The 7255-nt window shown below is 42.4% G+C and overlaps 1 long non-coding RNA gene across 1 annotated transcript; it reads left to right on the top strand.

Moving 5' to 3' along the window:
- Nucleotides 1-374: 374 nt before the first annotated feature.
- LOC118889500 lies at nt 375-6017 on the top strand. The gene is made up of 3 exons (XR_005018549.1): nt 375-451; nt 5128-5173; nt 5939-6017. It is a non-coding gene; the product is annotated as an uncharacterized LOC118889500 (long non-coding RNA).
- Nucleotides 6018-7255: the final 1238 nt, after the last annotated feature.

Here is a 7255-nt window from a genome sequence, read left to right as displayed (position 1 = left end):
CTGGGCCTGGACCTCCTTCCTCCCCAAACCAGAACCAGAACCAGGAGACTGGCCGTGCCTGTGAGTTGGGAAGGGTAGGAGGGGACAAGGGACTCCGGTGCACTCTGATCCCGGTGAGGGGAATCAGCGGGGCAAGAGGGACAGCGGGGCGGCTTGGCCTACTTTCTGGCCGGGATGTAAGGCTGCTTACAAGCTGCGGCTGCACCTGCCAAAGATGTTGATGGTGACAAAGTGCTCCTGTGTCTGTAGGTGCCAGAGCCACTCACAGAGCTCTCTCAGAACCAGCAGTTACAATAAACACCCGCGCTGATTGGCAACACGGAAAGGACTGACTGTGATCCAGGAAACTCCCCCTAACCTCCGGGGCACATTCTGACAGGGTCTCTGAAGATGCTAAAAAGGTCTGCTTTGGCTAAGAAGACACTGGAGGATTTGAACATTGGCTTCAAAGGTACATTTTTGGTAATGTAGAAAACTGTATTATTTCAAAATTAACAGCCTACGTTATGATTTTAGAACCACATTACTTAGATGACTACTAAATTTTATAGTGCAGGCATTGGTGAAAATAAAAGCTAAGTTGTTATAAACAGTTTTAACATCAATTTGTATTTTCCTATATTTTATATTATAGTATAAAACTGGTGTTTCTCTCTCTCTCTCTCTTTCTCCCTCTCCCTCTCTCCAGCTTTAAGATGTGTATCTCCATTTGGTAGGTGCCATTTCTCCTGCACCATGTACACTTCGTTCTGTAGGAGAAGTGATACATCCTCGAAAGCTTACTTTTACTCGGTACAGTTAACAATTAATATGTGTTGAAATTTCTGTAGCTGTGTGTTCTGGTACAATTCAGAAGAATAACTAAAGACTAGAAATGTGGATAAAATATTCTGGCGAGACTGGACCCAGAGCATTTAATCTTATATGAACAAAAGCCTGTGCACAAACACATTTTATACGTGATTTCAGGCAAGCTCCAGGCTCGCTGGCCTCCATAAGCCTCTCAGATTAAGAGCCCTTTGGCTGGGAGGTAAAAGAGGACTAAGGCATCCCTACTTACCTTCCCATTCACACCTCTGGTCCCATCACAGCAACACTCGTGGGAAGGAAAGTGGATGTTTGGGCACACAGTGTCCCAGCTGCACGGCGATCAGACGCATTGTAAGGAGTGTCATCATAGGGAAGAACGAATTTCACTTCGCAGTGGATGTTTCTTTACTTTAACCTCTGTATTGTATTGCCTTCCCTTTGAGTTAAGAATGTTGCCTCTAGCCTGAAATAGGCAGGATAGCCCATTCTCAAGGCTCTGACCTTTAAGGGCATAACACTTTTCCATCCATATACAGATAAAAGTTGTGGAACAGAGAACAACATTTCTTTTGTTGGAGGATTACAGGAACACCGTGACCTGACCTTCGTGAACAAAGGATTTTCCTGCACCAAGAAGTTTGCAACAACCAATCTCGAACCCCTCAGCTGGCCTTTCAAAACGCTTTGCTGAAAGCCTTTGGGGAGTTTGGGCTTTTGTTGGGCACAAGCCACCCATCTCCTTGCGTGGCCCTGCAATACACCTTTCTCTGCTCCAAACTCTGACATTCCACTTGCTTGGCATCACTGGCCATTGAACACAGGAATTTGTGTTCGGTAACAGGAGCACACTTGTCACACTGCACCTCTGCTTCATACATTCTGCTGGGCTTTGTGTGATGGCCCAGAAGGAGACTTAGACAAAACACAAAGAACAGCACCAGCTCACTTCACCAATCCACATGGGAATAAACACCAATATTTACTGATATTTTGGTATTCCAAACAATGCTGCCATGCATAACCTTGGCCTATGGTTTTCCGCTGCTAGAAAATTTATAGGATAAGTTTCCAAGGGATGTGTAACCTGGAGTTTCTCTAACTGAAAGAACACTTGATAAGATGTTACTATGTAAAGATAGTGAGTTACTGAATCCTTCTGAGGAAACTAGCAATGAGACTTCTGCTTTCTTTAAACTGTAACCTCTCTATCAGACCTCTTCTCCACCTGTGTTTAAAAATATTTCCCAATTTGTTCTACCTTCAGAAACCCTCCATAATCCGCTCTTCTTCTGAGCACTGACCTTTATTCTCACCCAATCATAGCCAGACCTGGTACATACCTCCAGTCTCTACCTTGCCCTCTGCCTATCATAGTTCATCTCACTCCATTACAGCTGGACTCAACATGGCCAGATAACCTCCCGTGTATAGAAAAATGGATCATGGATGACTCTGAACCATGGAGCCTGGGTGCCCAGGAGAGAAGGGGCATCCACAGGGGATGTAGCTGAGGAGAAGAAGAGGGAGAGGAATGAGGTTTGATACATGGTAATTATTCAGGGGAAGATACTTCAGGGACCAGATTCGGGGACACGGGAAGTCAGGTGGAAGATTAGTCCTTGGGAGCTGGTGCCCAGTAATGACGGCTGAACTGGGAGGCAGGGACTCCAAAGGGAAGAGGGAGGGGAGAGGCTGCTGGGAGTGGCTGGCAGAGCACACACGGGTCCACGACGCAGCAGAGAAGCAGGAAGGCTTAATAAGCATCCCAAAGGAAGGACGGAATGTCATGGCAATGAGGATGTGTCTGTAGTGACATGTGTCACAGAAGGGTAGACAAGAATGGAAAAGTGATAACAGGAAGGGAGATTAGATGTCATTGATAAACTCAGACAACGGTTTCATGACAAGCTAAGGGCAGGAGCCAGAGCATAGTATACACTGAAGGATGCATAAAAATCAATAAATACAAAACATACATGTTCAAATCGAGAATTTGTTGAAATGCTCTTTCAAAGAATATAGAAGTAAAATTGCAGGTGAGAGGGCATTGATGCTGAGGTGATGGATGACAAGAACGATTCCCCCGCCTAAAAAGGGATCCCGTCAGGAACAATGCTGTGCAGAGGCAAGCAGGGAGGCCATGTGACACTGGTGAAATGATGGGACAAGGGAGACCCTGCACCTTCTCTGGAGGAGGGGATTCCTGCAGACTCCACATGCCCGTGAGCTGAGAACGTCAAGTGAGAGCTAGCTGAGTCAGTAAGAGTTATTTCAGCTGAATTGCGTTTGTAAGTGGTGCAGGTAAAGCACAATACGAATGATCCTGGCAACAGGGGAAGGAGTGTGCAGCACTGAGCGGCTGCCTACCACCAGACACAGCCTGCTGGCTTAGAATGAGCCCCTTTGCCCCTGAACTCCTCTTATTTTTCCATCTTTTCTTTCTTTATTTTAAAGCTACACGTTCCTTAAACTCTCCAAGCAATTTCCTGGTGACTTTCTTTCACAGAAGTAGTACTTCTAAGGTCTGGTTCCCTTGTAGTCTTTTTATGTGACCTTCAGAAAGATGAACTTTTTCTTTGAGACAATAGTTATGCAAATTTATAAATGAATACATTTTGGCTCATGCTGAGCAAGACTGCTGAAGTTGGCCTTCAGTCTCCTGTGTTAGAAATTGGCTCACTGATGTCACGAACGTCCCTGCTGATTTCAGACCCTGTGATCTTGCTGGTGCCTCGCCTACTGCATCCAGCCCAATACGACTGCTAGACCCTCTGTCTTCCCCCTGTGTGGGCACAGGACATCTAATGTGCACTAGGAACGTAGAGGAGCGTTTACAGCAGGAGGAAATCTCAGACCACAGACTCCCAGCCTGAGCCAGGCACTGACTCGCCCATCCCTCCCCTTCCCCCTCCACCCCATCATTTAGGCCCCTCACTCAGGACAATGAAGCTGCAGTGTTTTCTCACCATCCGGCTTTGGACCCATCTCCAACTTTCCGACCTTGCTCTTCCCTCTGCCTAGGATGCCCTTGCCCTAGACCTTCAAAGGGCTGGTGGCTTCTGCTCACCTGGATGCCGGCTCAGATGTTAGCTCCTCAGAAAAGCCTCAGGGCCCCCCTCATCTAACGTTGGCCTCTCCCCAGCCCATTGTATATTAGAGCTTTCTCTTTTCCCATCACATCTCAAATGCCATCTGTAATGAAGGAGGCTGAGTCAGCAGAAGAGAATGCCACGCTCTGGTGAGACTGGCCGGCTGTCCCGACAGCAGCTGCCCGGGCGCTCTGGGCTTCGGTCATCGCCAGCTTTGTTGTTGTCTTGGTAGCGCTCTTCAAAGTTATTTTTCTTAGACTTTCATTTACAGGAGTCTGTGTACTTCCCCCAGCAACGTGAGAGCAGGGTCCCTTGTGTCTCACTTACTAATGTGTCCCCAGTGTGTACAATCCTCAAGAAATGTGCTGAAGAATGAACACAAGGGACACTAAGGTTCCATTCGTCCAGGTCCCTCAGTGACGGAGGAGTTAAGTGAGCTGCTATAGTCACTCAGCTGGTCACCTCAAGCCATTCCAGAGATGCTCACTGCACACTTCAGAACAGAAACAACTGCTAATGACTACACATAAACATGAGTGCTGAGATCAAGGAAAAACTATTCTCTACAATATCAACTGTGGGAAAGTGTATTACAAATAGACAGCAGAAATGTGTAGATAGTGAAGTATCTTGAGAAATGTTGAATGCAAAATTTGGTAACAAGTAACAAGAAATAAAGCATCCCCAGTTCAGTGGATCAGCGCTGGGACATATGTAGGCCCTACTGAGCGAGCGTGTGTCTCTCAAAACAAGGAAACCTTGTGCTCAGTAAGAATGGATCAGTTTTCCTTCAATGCAGTGATTATTGATCAATTAGTGACTTTATATTTTTCTGAAGTTGTAAATATACTTAGAAACACTAGGGTTAATCAGGAACTAACTTTGAATGGTAACTAAAAAGTAGAACACAAATGATGTTAACTGTTATATTAGTGTTCAAATATGTATGCACATGTCAAGGATGAATGGCCACGAGAATGAACACATGATTTGTGATTAAACTCTGATGGTTCAATTAATTCTATTGCTTTTAAATTTTATTTAATATTTTCCTCATAACTGAAAAGAGAATTAGTTTAATCATAACAAGAGTGCTAGTCCCGAAGAACTGTGTGAACCTGGACAGGAACATTCCAAGAATTCAGAGTCAGGCATAGGTTCATCACTTACCTTAGACTTTGTAGTCAAGGGTTTGTTTTGTTTTGTTTTGTTTTTCCACCAAAAACAGGTGGATATCTCCATGACTAAGAAGGTGGAAGATGATTGCAGACATGGTAAGAGTCCCATTTTCAGAATGTGTTCAAACACCAGGGGCGCATACACTCATTCACAGAGACACAATGCCCTGCCACCCAGTTATCCATGTGTATGTCTACCCTCCAGAGGTTTCTGACAAGTGTTCATATATTGTACAATTATAAGATGTTTGCAACTAGTCTACAGTGATAAGTTGGCACTTGATAAAATAAAATCCATGTTTAAAAAATTGTCAATTATAGAACTCTGAAAGATTATATATTTTCAGAGTGATTGGGTTAGTACAAATATTTTATAGAATTCTGAACCCTTGGAAAGCTATTCTGCAAGATGCAAGGTGAGGAAAGCTAGATTTCCTTTCCTAAGAACAAGGTTTGCTGTTCACTACGTTATAAAATAAATACTTTTAAATTTAATTGTTTGAATTCTAAATTATGTTTTTGAAAATCAGTATGTTTTATAATAATAGAAAATTTTCTCTACAAGCCCCTTAAAATTCCATTGACCAATTATTGTATTTGAGATTTAATGAGTTTCCATTGTAAATGATATTAGACAAAATGATATCTATTTTGATTATTTTATTGGGGTCCTAATTTTATTCTAATTTAATTTTACATAATTCGAAACAATCCAAAATAACACATTATTACCAGATAAATCAGCATTTCCCAGAATATATTATAGGCTATATACACTATTGATAAATTTCAACTAAAATATACTTATAAATACAAAAGAAAAATACAAACTGTCTTTATCTATGTGTTCTCATTATGCAGGAATGCATTTCAAGAAAGAAACCGTGCACCAGATGCAAGAGTATACCATGAAGTTGCATGAAAATGCTTTTTATTTAACGACAAAAAATAGTATGATTCTACTTACTTATTTTTGCTTTTATAAAATTTTCATAAGCATATGTAAATTGTACAGTAATTGTGTCATCAATGTGACCATTTTTATAGCTTTCTTTCCTCTGAGTGTAAATAGAACTTATGAAATCCTGATAGATTTCTATCAATAAATTATTATTATTATTATTATTGATTTTCATGTTCAATAAACTTTGGCAAACACTGCTACAGTTAAGAGATGTCTCTAAACCAAAGGTCAAGCTAGTTTTATGGTTTACTCTGCCCCATTCCTAGGATTGGAAGTACTTGGCAGTTTCTGTAGTTGATGCTAATTCAGATAGGAGATGTATTCCAGTTATGTTAATTTGTGGTGATTTCTTGGATGAAAGAAGTCAGCACATGAATTCCCTTCTCAGCCTAGTAATATCTGCACATTTGGTGGCTAGGTTTATTATGAGATTCCTGGGAGTAATGTAATCAGTTTTACAGCTACCCAAGGTTTATTTCCAGGGCCAAAATTCACCAAAAGTTTACCTGCTTATTAAGTGTAACCCTCAGCATACAGTGGTAAGAAAATAATACTTTTCTAGAGGAGGAGCTGGCAGACTTTTCTAAAGGGCCAGAGAGTGAATATCTTAAACTTTGCCATATGACCTCTGCTTTATCCATCAACTCTGCCATTGTAGCAGGAAAGCAACCACAGATAAAAGGTAAACAAAGGAGCTGTGCTCCAATGAAACATTATTTATAGACACTAAAATGCGAATGTCATATAATTATCAAATGTTGCAAAATATTTAAAATTTTTTTCAGCATTTAAAAATACAAAAATCATTTTTAGCTTGCAGGTCCTACAGCACAGGCTGGGGGCAGAATTTGGCCCATGGGTTGTAGGATGCTATGGCCTGTAAGGCTCCAGCTTCTCTGACAGCTAATGACCCAGGGTAGTCGAACAGCCCTGTTCTGCTCCCAGCGCCTAAAGGGTTTGGGGCTATGAGCTGCCCTTGCTGCTCACAGCAAATGCCTAAAGATGACTCTGGTAATGTTAATTCAACCGACATCTTATTTTGGCAGAGAACAGAACGCCTTCTGCAAAACATTTTTAAAGAATAATTTTTGCCCAGGATGGGAACTCTGGGCTCTTTCACACCAGAGATGAAGGATTAAAGAAGGCGAATGCCTGGGCATGTATAGTTGGCTCCTGCCTTGTTGTCCAGTGCCAGCCCTGGGCTCAGGACAGAC

Source organism: Balaenoptera musculus, unplaced genomic scaffold, assembly GCF_009873245.2.
Source record: "Balaenoptera musculus isolate JJ_BM4_2016_0621 unplaced genomic scaffold, mBalMus1.pri.v3 scaffold_56_arrow_ctg1, whole genome shotgun sequence".
NCBI classification, from domain to species: Eukaryota; Metazoa; Chordata; class Mammalia; order Artiodactyla; family Balaenopteridae; genus Balaenoptera; species Balaenoptera musculus.
This window is presented reverse-complemented; position numbering and strand designations above follow the sequence as displayed.